This window comes from Rhinopithecus roxellana, chromosome 15 (assembly GCF_007565055.1).
Source record: "Rhinopithecus roxellana isolate Shanxi Qingling chromosome 15, ASM756505v1, whole genome shotgun sequence".
Taxonomy (NCBI): domain Eukaryota; kingdom Metazoa; phylum Chordata; class Mammalia; order Primates; family Cercopithecidae; genus Rhinopithecus; species Rhinopithecus roxellana.
The window spans coordinates 23,750,534-23,769,831 of NC_044563.1; positions in this window are offsets into that span (position 1 = coordinate 23,750,534).

Below are 19,298 nucleotides of genomic sequence, written 5' to 3' on the forward strand. Positions count from 1 at the left end.
GAGAGTTGAACTTCCTCTCTTTTTATTTGATTGACTTTTTATTTCCTTCTCTTGCCTGATTCTTCTGACCAGGGCTTCCAATGCTATGTTGAATAGGAGTGAATTTGCTGAGGTTTGTTTTACATCTAATTGCGTGGTCAATTTGAGAGTATGTGTTCTGTGGTGATAAGAAGAATGTATATTCTGTTGTTTTGACATGGAGAGTTCTGTAGATGTCTGTTATGTTCATTTGATCAAATGTTCAGTTCCAGTACTGAATATCTTTGTTAATTTTCTGCCTTGATGATCTAATACTGTCAGTGGGGTTTTGAAGTATCTCACTATTATTGTATGAGAATCTAAGTCTCTTCATGGTTTTCTAAGAATTTGCTTTGTGAATCTGGGTGCTCCTGTAGTGGGTGCATATATATTTAGCATAGTTAGATCTTCTTGTTGTATTGAATAATTTTTCTTTTATAATGTTTGTTGGTTTAATGGCTGTCAGTTCTTCTGTTTGTGCTTTAATTGCTGAACATCTTTTTTTTTTGCAATTTTTAAATGAATGAATTTAAAAATTTCATAATTTTTAAATGAATCATTTTAAGATGAATAATTCCTTTAATAATGTGAACCTAAATGTCTCAAGCTCCATTAAAAAAGGCAATACTTATTTTAATATATCAAATAACATCCTTCAAATATTTCATCCTGCTGTACTGTGGAGAGTCGTGGTTTACTGTTTGCTTATTTGTTTCCATAGTCACCTGCTAAGTATATCTTGGACTAAAACGAAGATATTCCCATCTGTCACAAACTTGTCCTGGATATGGAGTCCTCTGCTCCAAATGGCTGCCACCCACTCTCTCCACAGGCCTTGGCTTTTTTCAGTGCAGTTGCCTTCAAAGTTCTGGACAGGCATCTTCCCTCAGGCTGCCACTGTTCTCCTCTTTATTGCTTTGTCGTGACTGTGGTCACAGGACCTTGTTTTAATTACCTATAATGATAGCTGAGAGCAGATGGTAAATTGTGATGAGGATGAACCAAAGGTTTAGAAATAATCAAAAAGAAGTACAACTCAAGAGTATCAGGAGTGATTTATGATTTCATATAAGCCCACAGATTCATCCCATTCCCATGGGTTCCTATAGAATATAGAACTATTTTTTTTATGAAAGGTGTTAGCTTAAGCCTACTTCTTCATGGCTCTTACTACTAGGCATTATCAATGTCTTAATTGTGAAAATATGAATGGTAAGAAATAGTATATTACCACATTTTAACTTATATTTTAAAAGCTTTGGATTAATTTAAAAATTTCAACATGCTATAGATATATTTATTTTTACATGATGTGTATCCTTTTCATCTTTGTTTAATTTGTAGTCTTTTTAGCCCTTTTGTGCCTTATGATTCCATTTTATTTTATTGTCAATTTATGTTCTACCAAATTCCCATAAACTTGTAGCTTAACCCAAAAACTAGAAAATTACCAATAACTTGAATTTCCTAGGTATTCCTCTATCATATCAGCATCTAGACTCCCTCTGACAGATAATCATTATTGTTGCACAAACTATCATCTCTCCTTGTACATTCGTTTTCTCTCTTGTCTTACAGTAATAAAGTTTAAAATAGCATTCAGATATCCAGCTAAAATACATCATTCTCAATCTGGCTAGAATAGCCACATGACTAATTAATTTTTTACGTACAAAATATAAAGTGAAAAGATTAGGTTTTAAGTATAAAACTTAGTTTTGACAAATGCTAAGGCTTGTATAATCTGGACCACTTACAAGACAGAATATTTTCATCATCCCAATGAGTTATCTCATGCCCCTTGCAAGGTAATCTATACCCACATCAAAACAACCAGTTATGTAAATTTTATCCCCATATCTTAATTTGCTTTCTTCTAGAATTTATATAAATGTGCATGCTTTTTTGTATGTGCCTTCTTTCATATAAGTTTTTGAGATTGCCATGTATTTTAGTAGTTTGTTCTTTTCTTTGCTGAGCAGTATTTCATTGTATGAACATACCACAATTATATATTCAATCTCCTATTGATGGATAGACACCTAGCCTGTTTATAGTTTTTGCCTATTATGAATAAGGTGCCAATGAACATTGTTATACAAGGTTATATATATATATATAGTTTCATCTTTCTTGAATAAATGGCCAGGGAAAGGGGATTGCTGAGTCTTAGGGTAGATATAGCTCCTTAAATAAATTACAAAATATTTTTTCAAAGTTTTTAAAAAATATATTTTGCCTGCCCATCAACAATATATGAGAGTTCTGATAATATTACATTAGGGATCAATAATCTCTTCCTGTACGGGGATAGCTAATAATTATTTTTGTCTTTGTGAGCTATACAGCCTCTATAACAACTACCTAATCCTACCATTGTAGTGTGAAAGCATCTACAGATAATACAAAAATAAATAGGCATTGCTGTGTTCTAATAAAACTTTCTTTATGTTAAGAAAACAGGCCGGGCGTGGTGGCTCACGCCTGTAATCCCAGTGCTTTGGGAGGCCAAGGCGGGTGGATCACGAGGTCAGGAAATCGAGATCATCCTGGCTAAGACAATGAAACCCCGTCTAGCTGGGGGTGGTGGCGGGCGCCTGTAGTCCCACCTACTCGGGAGGCTGAGGCAGGAGAATGGCATAAACCCGGGTGGTGGAGCTTGAAGTGAACTGAGATCTGGCCACTGCACTCCAGCCTGGGCGACAGAGCGAGACTCCGTCTCAAAAAAAAAAAAAAAAAAAAAAAAAAATATATATATATATATATATAAATATATATATATGAATATATATAAATATATATATATGAATATATATAAATATATATATATGAATATTTGAATGTTATTCTACTTAAAGTACAATTGTAAGTAATTATAAATGTTGAACAATTAAGAAGTTAAAATCTGTGAGAGAAATATGATTCCTCAAATAATTATGTATCCAGCTTTTAAAACTTTATCTTAGAGTAAGCAAAAATATATTTTTACATTTGGAAACAAATGTTAACAGTATGCATTAATAATTGATATTTTAAAAATTGTTCTTACTTAAAAAAATGAAGAAATATTTTGACTTCACAATAATTATTACCATATTACCTAGAGTGATAGTTTTACGTAACAAAATAAAATAAATAGTAAAATGTAAAAAAATCAACAAATAACTAAAAGCATCATGAAATACTTGACCTGTTTGGTCCTCACTCACGCCAAATGTTACAAGCATAATACTTTATATTGGCTTTAATGTTTGGATGCCCATGCCCAGGTTCTAACCTGATCTATGATTTTTAGAGCACAATTTTACAACTATATACATTACAACTGCTTTAGTGTTTCATGTGTCATCATAATACATTCCCAAGTTATACAGAACACCAAGAACAGTTCAAAATGTGGTGTATCTTTTTGCTCGTTAATAATTTAATAACATGATATACTCTGTTGACCCAACTTTGAAAATAACTCTCTTAAGAATCATCTCACTTACAATCCAATACTTTCTCATTGATTTAACCACTAATACCTTCTTATTCTCAGTTTCATCTACTCTTGGGAATTAAAAATTTCTGTACAACTAATCAGCACCTATGGGCTAACTTCTTGGCAGGGTGAGATAATTATAGCTCTATCAATCTTTTACACATTTGGAATAATATCAGTGTGATTTAATATCCATGTGATTGGATACAGTATTTGGAGAGTGCTTATGAGCAACATTGCTGTTTTGTGTCAAATTGTCAGTTGAACACCTGATCTGTTTCAGCACTGTTATTCTTCAAAAGAAGTCTCAAAGAACATTTAGCCTTCTGGGGAAGACAAATATCTATAAGTCTTTGGATGAAGCAATGTATTAAGAATTATAGTAATGATGTTAGAAAACTATTTGAATACAAAGAAGGCAAAAGAATCATTAAGGAGATGTTATGTAACCTAGATTTCTGGGTTAAGTAGGATTTTGCCAGAGAAAAGCATGTTGAAGGTAAGGTGGAATTGAGTATTTCTAGGAAAAAGCATAGCAGATAAAAAGGCACAAGGACGAAAATCTACTGTTGGCGTGGTACTTTCATACAGATGCCACTATTATTCCACAATAACCATATTGTTGCAATCAGCAGTCACTTTTATCCAGGTGTAGATGTAACTCAATTTATTTTTCATCTGCTTTCACACTTTTGAAACTGCACTACTTAGCAGATGTTCTGCACTGTTGTCTTGACACCTATACTTTTATAACAATTGAAACATGAATATGAAAGTTCTGAACAAAGTGAACAATTGCATTCTTTTCAAAATGTTGCCCTGTTCAACCAATTAATCATAATAAATGAGATATTGGTGTGAAGTTTAGGCCTATTTCAGACGAATATTTAACATGTAGCTTTTGTTTGCTTGTATAATTGAACCAATTATGTTGATTAAATTCAAGAACATTATTGAGGCTTCTAATACTAGAAATATGTGATGAACTACATTCCCAGTCCTGTATCAGCTTTCAGCATCGCCTGATATAAAAACAGCCACCATCTTGACCTTTCCAAATATTGATTTGGGCAGTAGACCATGCAAAAAAGATAACACAGCCAGACAACTAATCACAGAAGCACTTTAACCAGAATCAATAGGTGTTTCATCAAGCAAGTCCCAATTTCTAATATGGTAAAAATGATAGCTAATATTAACAGGAGCCAAACAATAACAAAACAGGAGTTTAGACCTCATTAATACTGTGAAAATATCTTTGCTGCTCAGACAGCAGAAGAGATAAATACCTCATGATTTTTCCACTTCATTGTCTCCATATTTCTTGATAATATAATAGTCAGAAGTTTCCTTCCTTTAAGTGGGATATTTGCAGGGATGGATTTGGTATGTAGAGGCATAGAGCCTTGAGATCTCCAGCAGCAAGAGAGCTGAATGATGGCAAAAGTATAAAAAGTCTTGACAGTTACCAGCTGTGCAATTGCCCACAAATGCTTACATTCCCACTACTAATGCCATTGTCCTCAATTAAGATAACTAAATGCATTTTAATGGTTTAAAATTAGTCTAAATTTCTAGATTTTTATTAGAAGACCTATGTTCTAGTCTTTGCTATAACATTTAGCAGTGATGAAAATTTTGTCAACATTTCCTACTCTATCTTAATTTTCTCCTCTAAAACTGGTTTAGTAACAACTTACCTCTCTGGTAAAACTGGTTCATTTTGGGAATCCAAAAATGTAGTAATCGTTGAAATTGTTTATTTGTATTTTCTATGAAAAGTATATGAATTTGTATTATATATACAGACACACACACACACATATATATATATATATATATATATGGAAGTTTTGCTTTGTCCTAGAAAGAATTGTATTGGGGTTCTGATGAATGTCAATTTAAAACATGCAGAGGAATAAGGTAGGAATCAGGCAATTCATGATTAAAATGTATTTAGGCAACCCAGCTTGTACTCAGCTACAAAGAATATTCAACAGTGAAACTTGTAGTATGAGATTATTAAAAAGTATGAGGTGTGTTGCGTGGATGTATACATAAGTGCAAAAATCTTGAAGATCTTGAAGGGTATCCTTTAACCATGGTTACCTCAGGAAACAGAATTCTCTGCTACAAAATTCACACACAGCTATTTAAAGTTAATGAAAACAAAAAATAAGTAAACCCTAAAAACTGGGGAAATCAAAGCTCTTAAAGGCAAAAAAATTTGTCTATCATTACAAATCAAATTAATAATGAAGCAGAAACAGAATTCTAATGTACTGTTTTCCAATAGAAAGTGCTTTGTGCATCATCACTTTGTGATACCAAATATGAAAATACACAGTTCTGTACACAACCAAGTAGAGTTTTGACTGGATAAGCAGAGAAGTGCAGAAATAAAATAAGTATTAGCACTAATGTGAATTCATAGCTTAAAGTTATTTGAGGAAAGTAACTATGATTTATTGTAATTGTTAATACACAAGCTATCAATGTACAAGATAACAATTGCTATTCTCATAATCATGAATGTAATTATATATTCTTCATAAAAATGTGACTTCCTTCAGAACAAATATTAATTTAATACTTTATATTTATTAGATAATTTTGGAGAATTGCTTTAATTTAATTTTTATTATAAACTCAAAATTAAAATGTCATAGCTCAATGTATAATGGCTAACTTAATAAATAATTTAACACTATCTTACCCACAATGAAATTCTATGAAAATTAATGAATGAACCTGTCCTAACTGTACTGTCAAATACTTAATGTATATAGTTATATATTATATATTAATTTTGCCTAAATTCAGATTTATATTATAAAACATAAGTATATATGGAGAATGAGAAACAATTTAGTTCATCAATGATAGGAAAGTTTGTCTTTGATTTTTTATGTTTGTTTCTAACATTTATTATTTATTTTAAGGATTAAGAGGCATATATTTTTCTTATGGAAACTCTTGGAAAATATAAAAACACAACTATAGAATGTAGTTCTTTCTCAATGTCTCCTTTTTTCAATAAGTGGCAACACCAAAAACTAGAGAGACATCTTTGACCCTTTGACCCTCATTCCCATTACACAATTTACTAAAAAGTTTTCCTGCATGAAATTTTAAAATCTATACTTAACTCACTGGTTTCTATGTTGGTTTTCACATGTTACACTAAGCTAGCAAAATGTATGAGCTGAACTTATCTTACTGATCCTAGTCATGGATTATCCAGGATTTATCTCATTGACAGCCAGATTCAATATTTTTAAAGGCAAAAATAAACCATGAAGTTAAAAATCATTTAAAATTGTACTTTATATAAGTAATACATAGTACTTATTATATAAAAAATGTTTATTCTACATACTATATTTTATATATAATACAGTTACGTATTACTTATGTTGTTGTATATGTTACTGAAGTCACTTTTTGGATTTCAGTAGGTCACTTAGTAACTTCAGGCTCCTGAATGGTTAAATAAAAAATACCTGAAATAAAAAGACTAAATTAAAATTCTGGTTAATATTTGACCTTAGTCAGTTTACTTTAACAATTTGTATCTTATTTTCATCATAAAAATCGTTATAATTATAGTATCTACTTCATAATGGTGTGAAGTTTAAGGGTAACACTGTAATTATCAAGCTTATAAAAATGCCTGTCATATAGTAAATAGCATAATTGTTAGACATCATTTCTTCACCTACCAAAGTCTCTGAAGTAGAATATCTCTAATGTTCTTCCAACACCAGCTTCCTAAGTTTATAATTCTACTTTGTTTTGTTGTCTCTACAATAGTTTTCACCTACTATATTTTAAGGTAGCTTTCCTATGAGCCACATATTATTTAAATACTGTATATGTTTTTTTTGTATTGCATATTTCACAAACTTTGATTTACTATCACAGATTCTATTGTTTTTAGTTCCATATTCAAATACCATACAATTCCACAACATCAGTTTTTAAGATAATTGTACTTACTCATTTTCTAAATATTATAAGTTAAGATGGGTTCTTCTTTAATTTTAAACTTTGAATCAAAATTTCTTAGCTTGTCATTTCAGTGAGAAAATTGGGCTCCAAGTTTATTTAAGGAGAACAGAGAGAGAAAGAGAGAGAGAGAGAGAAAGAGAGAGAGAGCAATGTGCTTTTTTTTTTTTTTTTTTTCAAATTTGTATTCTGTCCTCTTTCTTACCATCTTTATTTATGCTAAGGCGGGGAGGATAACTACGTTGTGTCTCCACAACATTTGTATGTTGTAATCCCCAATGTGACTGGATTTGGACATAGGGTCAATAAAGAAGTAATTATAGCTAAATGAAGTCATAAGGGCTAGCACTTTTATAAGAAGATGAAGTCAGGTAGCGTGACGCCTCCAGCTTTGTCCTTTTGACTTAGGATTGTCTTGGCAATGCGGGCTCTTTTTTGGTTCCATATGAACTTTAAAGCAGTTTTTTCCAATTCTGTGAAGAAACTCATTGGTAGCTTGATGGGGATGGCATTGAATCTATAAATTACCTTGGGGAGTATGGCCATTTTCACGATATTGATTCTTCCTATCCATGAGCATGGTATGTTCTTCCATTTGTTTGTGTCCTCTTTGATTTCACTGAGCAGTGGTTTGTAGTTCTCCTTGAAGAGGTCCTTTACATCCCTTGTAAGTTGGATTCCTAGGTATTTTATTCTCTTTGAAGCAATTGTGAATGGAAGTTCATTCCTGATTTGGCTCTCTGCTTGTCTGTTGCTGGTGTATAAGAATGCTTGTGATTTTTGCACATTAATTTTGTATCCTGAGACTTTGCTGAAGTTGCTTATCAGCTTAAGGAGATTTTGGGCTGAGACGATGGGGTTTTCTAAATATACAATCATGTCATCTGCAAACAGGGACAATTTGACTTCTTCTTTTCCTAACTGGATACCCTTGATTTCTTTCTCTTGCCTGATTGCCCTAGCCAGAACTTCCAACACTATGTTGAATAGGAGTGGTGAGAGAGGGCATCCCTGTCTTGTGCCAGTTTTCAAAGGGAATTTTTCCAGTTTTTGCCCATTCAGTATGATATTAGCTGTGGGTTTGTCATAAATAGCTCTTATTATTTTGAGGTACGTTCCATCAATACCGAATAGTCCTCAGAAATAATACCGCACATCTACAGCCATCTGATCTTTGACAAACCTGAGAGAAACAAGAAATGGGGAAAGGATTCCCTATTTAATAAATGGTGCTGGGAAAATTGGCTAGCCATAAGTAGAAAGCTGAAACTGGATCCTTTCCTTACCCCTTATACGAAGATTAATTCAAGATGGATTAGAGACTTAAATGTTAGACATAATACCATAAAAACCCTAGAAGAAAATCTAGGTAGTACCATTCAGGACATAGGCATGGGCAAGGACTTCATGTCTAAAACACCAAAAGCAACGGCAGCAAAAGCCAAAATTGACAAATGGGATCTAATTAAACTAAAGAGCTTTTGCACAGCAAAAGAAACTACCATCAGAGTGAACAGGCAACCTACAGAATGGGAGAAAATTTTTGCAACCTACTCATCTGACAAAGGGCTAATATCCAGAATCTACAAAGAACTTAAACAAATATACGAGAAAAAAACAAACAACCCCATCAAAAAGTGGGGAAAGGATATGAACAGACATTTCTCAAAAGAAGATATTCATACAGCCAACAGACACATGAAAAAATGCTCATCATCACTCGGCCATCAGAGAAATGCAAATCAAAACCACAATGAGATACCATCTCACACCAGTTAGAATGGCAATCATTAAGAAGTCAGGAAACAACAGGTGTTGGAGAGGATGTGGAGAAATAGGAACACTTTTACACTGTTGGTGGGATTGTAAACTAGTTCAACCATTATGGAAAACAGTATGGCAATTCCTCAAGGATCTAGAACTAGATGTACCATATGACCCAGCCATCCCACTACTGGGTATATACCCAAAGGATTATAAATTAGTCTACTACAAAGACACATGCACACGTATGTTTATTGCGGCACTATTCACAATAGCAAAGACTTGGAATCAACCCAAATGTCCATCTGTGACAGACTGGATTAAGAAAATGTGGCACATATACACCATGGAATACTATGCAGCCATAAAAAAGGATGAGTTTGCGTCCTTTGTAGGGACATGGATGCAGCTGGAAACCATCATTCTTAGCAAACTATCACAAGAAGAGAAAACCAAACACCGCATGTTCTCACTCATAGGTGGGAACTGAACAATGAGATCACTTGGACTCGGGAAGGGGAACATCACACACTGGGGTCTATCATGGGGAGGGGGGAGGGGGGAGGAGGGAGGGATTGCATTGGGGAGTTATACATGATATAAATGATGAATTGATGGGTGCTGACGAGTTGATGGGTGCAGCACACCAACATGGCATAAGTATACATATGTAACAAACCTGCACGTTATGCACATGTACCCTAGAACTTAAAGTATAATAAAAAAAAAAAAAAAAAAAAAAAAAAGAAGATGAAAGACACCATAGCATTTTTACTCTTTCACATGAGGACACAACAAGAAGGAAGCCCTTCTGCAAACCATGAAGAGAACCCTCAATAGAAACAAACCTTGCTGAAGTCTATCTTGGACTTGTAGCATCCAGAATTGTGAGAAGTAAATATCTCTTGTTTAAATCAATATTTTGTTATAGCAGCCTGAGCAGACTAATGCAACATTGTACACTTTTCCAGTTATTAATAATATTTATAAAATATTCCCTTCATGACAGATAATTCTTAGTCTCACTATCCCATAATTTTAGTAATATGTGTTGTTTTTGTTTTCAGATCATAAGAATATTTTTGAAAAACATGATTTTCCATATATTTTTCTCCAATCAAATATTTACCTTTAATGGTTTAGGACGACTCAAATTTCTCAGTACTTTTTAAAGATGTGTTATTATATCTATTTATATATATAATACATAATATTATATATATAAATATGTATATATTAGAATTTTACATAACATCCATTCTCAGAAAACATTATTATACTCCTAAATAGATAAATTGAAGAGTCTATTAAACACATTGAAAAGTATATGGATGAATATATAGAGTCAAATACTTGTTCTTAACATTATTGCATAATGAGAGGAATGCAGAAAATGTAAATTACATTTAACATACAAAAAATTGTGAAAGGAGTTTAGGCAGAGCATTACCTTATTAATAGCCACTTCCATGCTCCATAGAACTTATTTAGACAATAGCATGAAGGGTCCTTGTAATTTAATATAACCCAGAATGACACAAAACACTTGGTGGTCTTCTTTGTATAACATAGAAGGAAGCTGCCTTCTATTTCTGTAGAATACTGAAATATTCTGTAGATATTTTGTAGAATGCTATGTCAAGCACGTGATTTTTTTTTTTTTTTTGGTATTTTTGTCTTCATTTCTACCTTATGAATAAGATGGTATGTATTCAGGATAAGAAAAAAAAAAGACTAAAAAGTTCATCAATTTGCCTGGTGTCACACAGCTATTACGTCCTAGAGCCAGAAATCAAATTTCAGCAGTTGACTCAAGAACCCACATAGTGAAATGTATATTATTCAGTCCTCATAGCATATAATTGCTTAAATATACAATATTTGTTTACATTATTTGATAAGGATAGTCATGGAGTATTTTGCCCAATTTTGACCATTACAATAAACATGTATGTTTGATTTTTAACTTCTACATGGTCATATATTTTAGCTAAATGCATGGTACCTTGCATCTGTGGTAATGAATTCAAAATGAAATATAGCTCCATATTTTCTCTTCCACATAAAACTTGTTTGTTCATCATCCTTCCCCTTGACATCTTAAAAAGGGCAATCAAATTTCCATGACCCACTGTGCAATTGCTAAGTATGCATAATAAATCAATTTTAAAAATAAAAAAGGAAACAGAAGAAAAACATAATTGAACACAGAGAAATAGCAGAGGTAACATCTAAGTTCAATAAAAGCAGGAACTATGTAACTTTTAATTTGCCAATAAATACTCAAAATTATTACTCCAAGTAATCGTTGAATGACTGAATAAAAATAGATTATTTCCACAGAAACATATCACACAGTTGAGTTAAAAGCCAGCCATAAATAATAATAATCCCTGCCATTATGTAAAACCAAAGATGCACCAGACTGAGCTAATTATTTTATATGGATTTTGCCATTTAATTCTGATTCTTAAAAAGTGAGTATTATAGTTGACTCATTTACATAGGACTGAAAAGACAAATTTATTTTATTCAAGGGAACAGAGCCAGACTGGGAGTAGAGTCAAAACTATAAAAACAACAAGTTGGAAAAAAAAAAAAAAAAAAAAAAAAGAGAGAGAGAGAGAGAGAAGCTCAGTCTGAAGACTTCTGCTCACTGAAACAGCTTTCTGGGATAGTGAAGAATTGGGTGATGGAGGTAGACAAGGAATCAGTTTACAACCATTGAAGCAAGACATTTTATATGGTGAAAGCTGCAGGCAAATGCTGAATCTGAGAATCTTTATCATCTTCTTGTAACCTTTGGTCTCATAATGTTGTAATTAAGCCTGTTATTTTCTTTCATTCATTTGTACTTTCACATATGTAAACCTTAGGCCAGGAATCCTATTTCTTGGCTTCCATCTTCACTGCTGTGCAAGCTTGGGCTCCAGTGAATGTTTCTTCTATATCTCTATTCCTGCTTTGTCTTAAAATAGTTTTTCTCTCCACCCAAGATCATGTTGACTGCATTATAATGCCTCTATGATGTCATTATATTTGTGTATGTCTGCCTCTGTCACCAGCTTGTGAGCTCTTTTGTAAATCCCTGGTGTTAGCATTGTATCTGATACATAAAAGGTCTAAAATAAGTCATCATTACATACTAAATAAAAGACGATTCAACCTAGAACTTTAATCTGAATTGTTTAGTTTAGTTCAGCAAACATAAGGCAAAACACTTTATGAAATTTTAAATGAAGAAAGAAAATAAAATTTGTGTTCAAGTAATAAGGAAGAGAAAGAAATGTTCTCCTTCTCCATATTTAAGAATGCAGTGACTAAGCGGGAATCCAAGTGCTTCGTTATTCTTTTGAGATCTGCTGTTGACAAGTGAAAAGGTTTTTATATCTTTATAAATATTCACACTGGTAATGTAATCCAGTCACCTTGGCTTACTTATTTTGTAAGACGTTTTGGAGTGGGGTGATGGGGGATGTTCAAAATCTATTATTCATTCTTATTGTACATTTGTTTTAAATGTACTGGAGAAGAGAATACAATACAAATGTACTTAATTTGTTTTAGCACAGTATAAATATTTATTGGAGAAATTTATTGATCTTCCCTCAAGACAAAAATGATGAAGTAAATATTTGATTTATGTTATTTGTACTAAATATTTCTGGGTTTTGTCATGATTATCTAGTTTCTCCTTTGGAGGGGAAAGAAGCTTCCAGTAGAACCTAGAAAAAAGTCTAGACATAAAGGGAATATAGTTGATCTCTGAGCATTTAACTAGTAAAATCAACACAACGCGATGAGGATGAAAGTTTTCTAAGCCATGTAAATTACTATCCAAACAAATCTCTTTAAAGAAACAAAATATCAGCAGAAGGAACTAACCAGTTTAGAAATCAAGGTTTATAGTACCTACTCTATTCTAACTTTGCTTTAATTTTTTGTTTACCAAAGATTCCTCTTAATACTATTTTGACTTTTATGTGCCTAGATATAATGAAATTGTGTGTGTGCGTTTGGAAAGGGTTTGGAGGAATCCCTAGCCATGGGCATTTTCACTCCAAGACCAAGACGAACGAATAGATCCTAAGCTGTTATATAGTTCAATAAGAAAATAACCACTTTGTCACATGACCTATTGCTGAAAGCACTCATTTCATCTCAGCACTGATGTAAATAATCTTCCAACTTTGAATATTCTTTGGCTTTTATTCTAAATGCTTGCAGCTATCTCACTATATATGTTTGCTTTTCTCTTCGAGCATGAAAATCAGGACCTTAATAGCTGCAGAAATGATACTCATTTCACCTTTCTAGAATCCAATACACAGGCTTAATTTTTACAGTTTGACTCAGATTCAGCTATTAACCATTTCTTCAAATGTGAACAATATGACCCAGCTCTCAAATGAGAGGTTTAGGTGACTGCATTAAATGTAACAAGTTGCCACTTCATAAAACAATTTTACCTTGACAACACTATGCAAGCAAAGGTTACAAGAGAATCATAAAGATTATCAGATTCAGCTTTTGCCTGCAGCTTTCACCATATAAAATGTCTTGCATCAAAGGTTATAAAGTGATTGCTTGTCTACCTCCAGAACCCCATTCTTCACTGTCTCTGGAAGCTCTTTCTCCCAGTGAGTATAAGTCTTCAGAATGAACTTCTCATTCTTTCTTCAATGTGGTGTTTATTACAGTTTCAACTACTCTCAGATGCCCTACTCCTTTAAATAAATTAAATGTGTTTGTTTTGGTCTTAAAAAATAATACTCTGAAATGAATATAATATTCCAACGACATTCTGATTTTTAGCACAGAGTATGCTGGTTTCTATCTTCTATTCTGAAATCTTGTAACAGTATTTGTTATTTTGAAGGTTTAGTGAGGGAATGAACATCTTACTGTTGACAGGGATTTTCTATGTTTTATTATCTTACTTTTCTAATGCTTTATTATCTTACTTGAAATAGTGGCATCATGTCCCACTCATTCTATATACATGCACCAATGATTTTAAATAAGTCTTGTCTTTTTTCATTAACTATAAAATCATAGTTGTGTGTTACATTAAAATTTCAGGGTACCTTTCTGAAAAGCACCCATATTGTCTCTTTATTAATTAACTTGCTGCTATGATCTCAAGAAGCTGTGAGTAATCTCAATTGAGGTGTGATCTTGGATATTTAGAAGTGTGTGTGTGTGTGTGAGAGAGAGAGAGAGAGACAGACTGACAGAGAAAGAGATGGGGATGGAAGTGTGGAAGTGGGGCTCTGAAACAGAATCCTGCAATTCCTTAGAAACAACTTAGTGACTAAAGTCTATTCCTAGCTCTGCTTACAAGATGCTTTGGGGAGCTCTGACACTGTAGAAACTGTACAATGTTGTTGTCATCTGACTGAAATACCCATTCTTGCTACAGGAAAATTTAGACTTCTTTAGAGGGGTCTGCATGTTTGGCGGGGGGTGGGGGGGTGTTATGTGGCATCTTAAGATAATTATGGATCATTATGGCTGCATAAATAATCATAGTAAACATTTTCCTGGATTATGGTCTTGTGAATCACCTATTGTTTCATGGTGCCCACAAGCTGACTGGTAAAGATGGGTTTAAACAAGATGAAGAAAGGCCATATTTCCAAATCATTAAGAATGTATGTTACCGGAAAGTGTGAGGTTCCTCAATTCTTGTCTTGGAGCAAATAATTCAGCCAAGAGACCAATTAGTAAATCAAGCAAAAACTTTATTAAGGAAATAAAAATAGATTTCAACAGAGGACTGGGATGACCCTGCTGGGAGCAGTCACAAGAGTTCTGCACTGTGTTTTTTGTTACATTGGACTGTTTCTTTAAGGTCTCACTTTTGTCTTAAGTCTCCGCTGTTGTCCCCACCTAGTTCCCACCTAGGTTTGTGAAGCAGGAAGAGGAGGGGGAGGAGGAATTGGAGAAGAGGAAAAAGAGGAGGTGGAGGAGGAGGAGGAGGAGGGAGGGGGAAGAAGAAAAGAGAGAAAGGTATAAAACAAGATTTCTTAGAAAAGAACATTGTCAGCAATGACCCTGGTTTTTGTAATATGCTCTATATGTTTCAGGAACAGTAAAGAGGTCAGAGAGGTCCAGTGCATTGAGGAGTGTAGGAGAAAGATGAGAACAACAAAATAGACAGGACCCAATCACATGGACTTTGTATTTTACAGTATAGAAATTAGATTTTAATCTACAAATGATAACAAGCCTCCAGAAAGTTTGGAGGAGAGGTACTCTAATATATAAATTTTAAAAGAATAATTCTGAATGATTTGTGTACAATAGACTGAGAGGGCATATAAGAAAATATGTCACTTTGTTCTCACATTTTCAAGGTTTACAAGATACACACAATTTCAGTATACATTGTTTGAAAATGTGTCTTCCTCTGGAATCATGTAAATTCTGCTATTCTCAGTCCATTTTACAATGGGCATCCAATTTGAGTAGTCACTATTCACTGTGATAGTAGAAGTAATTAAGAAAAGATAGGTTAGTCAGGCTTGTACAAACTTGAACAGTTTAATTGCTGCCATGATTATTGTTTCACTATGGATCGAACTTATAAATATATTTTGCATAGTTTCTGCTATGAACTAAATTGCATCCTTCAGATTTATATGTTGAAACCCTAACTCTCAATGTCATAATATTTGGAGATAGGGCCTTTGGGTGACAATTAGGTTTGGATGAGGTCATAAAATGGGACCATAATCCCAGATGGGTGGTGCCCTTACTTAAAGAGGAAGAGATACCAGTATGTGCCAGATTGCAAGGGAGAATGGATTTATTAAGTTACATGGATGAAATTCATTAAGTAATGTGGAGCCATTGAAGTTTATTTGTTAATGCCTTAATATTTGGCATAAACTTATATATATTTTCCTACAAATATTCTATTTAAAATACTTTATTTTTATATTTAATTAAATATTATTTTATTTTTACAAACTTGAAGACCATATCAATTTCTAGGAAAGCAATATAGTCTATTTCATAAATAGGCTACAAAACTGTGAGCTAAAAGTACATAGAGAGTGACAGAACACAGCAAAGTTTTAGAGGGCATATATATCCTGTGCCATGAACAAAATGAACAGTAATGATGCATACTCAATGCAGAAAAATGATCATATTACCGACATAAAAGACAGAAATAGATTTTGATTAAAACACTATCATTATTCATGAAGACCCAAGTTTGAAGGCCTATGTTAATACAAGGATCACTAAACAGGAATTATTTTAGATTCTAAGTCTTGCTTTGAAATAACCCACAGAATAATTAATTTTTCTCTACCTTTTCAATATAATATTATCAAAATTTTAGTCTGATCTCTATTCACTGAGTAACTATGTGGCTCCTAGCATGTCTAGTCAATATGGTAGGAATTTGATTGATGACTTCAACATTCCTTATAAAAATGGGAAAAACTAAAAACAAAAATATAATTGACTCTCAAAGTGTATGTAAAATTACCTGTTCTGAAAAATTTGTCAACAAAAGTTTCTGTTCTTTCATTTAACTGAAAGACCAAAATGATAGCATTGGCTTAAGCAAGGCAGGCTTGACATGGACAGATACATTTGGAGAGCATCTGTGCAGAACAAAACTACTTCTGTGGAGCACAAGGTTCCAGGCTGATTTTGAGCTTGCAGGCAGGGAATGTCATAAGTAGTGACAGATACTTCAGATCATGAATATGGCATCAAGCAATAAAGTTCTCATGTGCCTCTTAGTAGAATGGACACTTTGGCCCTACATTGCCCCGTTTTGTTTTATCTGATCTGTGAAGTAATATTGGTGAATACCGTTACCACTGAAATAGAAGGTTGAAACCAAAATCAGAGATAACATGTTGTTCAGAATGAGATAATGGCATGAAGATGACATTAACACTGCTTTCAAGAAGTCAGAGTAGGTTTGAACATATGGTAACAGTTGGATAATGAATGAGATAATGAATGAAACATGACAAAATTGGAGAGCGATAGACTAATTGTGGCTACATATGGGGCTAAAGCAAAAAGATGTAAACAAAGTGAAAGCAAATGAGTACCAAAAGTTTGGATGAGTTGGGAGAGTGTATTTCTTGTAGCCAGTCCTTTTATATACTGACTTTTTTTTTGTATATCCATGTTCCATTTTCAAAAACCTACCACAGTCTATCCAGAAATAAAAGTTATCTGAGCCCAGCATCTAAATTTTTATCAAGATCTTAGAAGAATACATTATATTAAAATTCATAAATTATATCCTTCTGCTATTAATTCTTTTGCATGTAATTGACAGATGTAACAATGAAAATTTGAATACAAGTTCTGAAAAAAATCCAAATAATTAAATACACATCACATTTTGTTTATTCATGTCTTTTCTATTGACAACAATGTAATGCCTTAATATTTGGTATAAATATAGATATTTTCCTACAAATATTTTAAGTAATTTATTATATTTAATTAAATATTATTTTATTTAAAAACATGAAGATCATATCACTTTCTAGGAAACCAACATAGCCTATTTCATAAAGTACTACAAAACTATGAACTGGAAGTGCATTTTCTGTGCTTCGGGCCACCGCCGAAAAGCTCTATTAATATGGCAAGCTATGTGACTATAAAACCTTTTTTCAAGACAGGGTCTCAAAGATATTCAAAGCCATATTTAGAATATGATTCAGTTAGACAAAAGGCCTTCTAAGAAGGTTAAAGCTGTACTTACACCTAATCAAGAAACGTCCAATATTTGCAAACTTTGATTTCAGAATTGCTATGGATCAGTAACTCGATGCTTCCAATTTTCTCCCATTTTTAAATGATAACATACATAGTGATTATTTTATGCATGTCCTACCATTGTACGTTATTTGTATTAGAAAAGATTACTCTTGTTAGTTTCACAGGTGAGAGGACTTGTACTCTCGCAGTCATATTTAACGAGCTATCCCTAGGGAGCATCATCTATATATTAAGTCTCACTCAATAACAAGTTTCTGAGCCATGGAAGGGAGTGAGTTTATGTTGCATGTGGTAGGAACATGAATCATTGTGAACTAGAGAGCAGTCTGTGGAACACAGATACCAGGATAGTCCCAAATGATCCCTGCTTGCCTCTGGTTTTCAAATCCTTGTGCAGTCTTCCCCCACACTGTACTAAAGTTGTTCCTGTGTAACTAGTAACATATGGCAGAAGTGATGGTCTATCACTTCTGATTTTGGTAGGTTATAAAAGATATTATGGCTTGTCTCTTGATTTCTTTTGCTCTCTCTCTCTCTCTCTCTCTCTGTCTGAAAAAAGGAAGCTACTATTTGGAAAAGCCCTATAAAGATGCCCACATGAAAGATTGCTGAAGCATACAGTCAATAGACAATAAGGAACTAAGGCCTGCCAAGAATCACACACATGAGCTTAGAATAACATTCTCCAGCCCAGGCAAAGCCTTATGATGATTTAAGCCTTACTCTACAAACTGACTGTAATCATGTCAAAGATTTGGAGTCAAAACTGCCCAACTGAGCATCTACTGGGTTCTGGAAACTGTGTTAGACAATAACTGTTGTTTAAAGTGTTAATCTTTAGAGTAATTTGTTATGTAGCATTTGAAAATGAATGCCTATATCTAAAATTAAAATTTACCTTCTTATGGAAGATGACATGACTCTTCCATTGCAATTATAATATTGCAGTATGATAATTTAGTTATAGATCACTATAATGTGAGGGCAACTATGTTTCCTTTAAGTCGGGTTCTCCAGGGGCCATCCTAGTATCACATCTATCACATAACAAATACTAAATATTTACAGAAAGGAGGAAGGCATATAAGGAATAAAGTAATTTTTTTCTCTAACATTTTTGTCAAATTTTCAGACACAAACTAGACTAAAAAAAAAAAAAAACACTAATTAAGATTCCACCATTCCAAATCAAAGAATTTATTTTTTTCTGTGTCCCATATCTTTGAGAAAAGCAAAAATAATGAGGTCATGAATA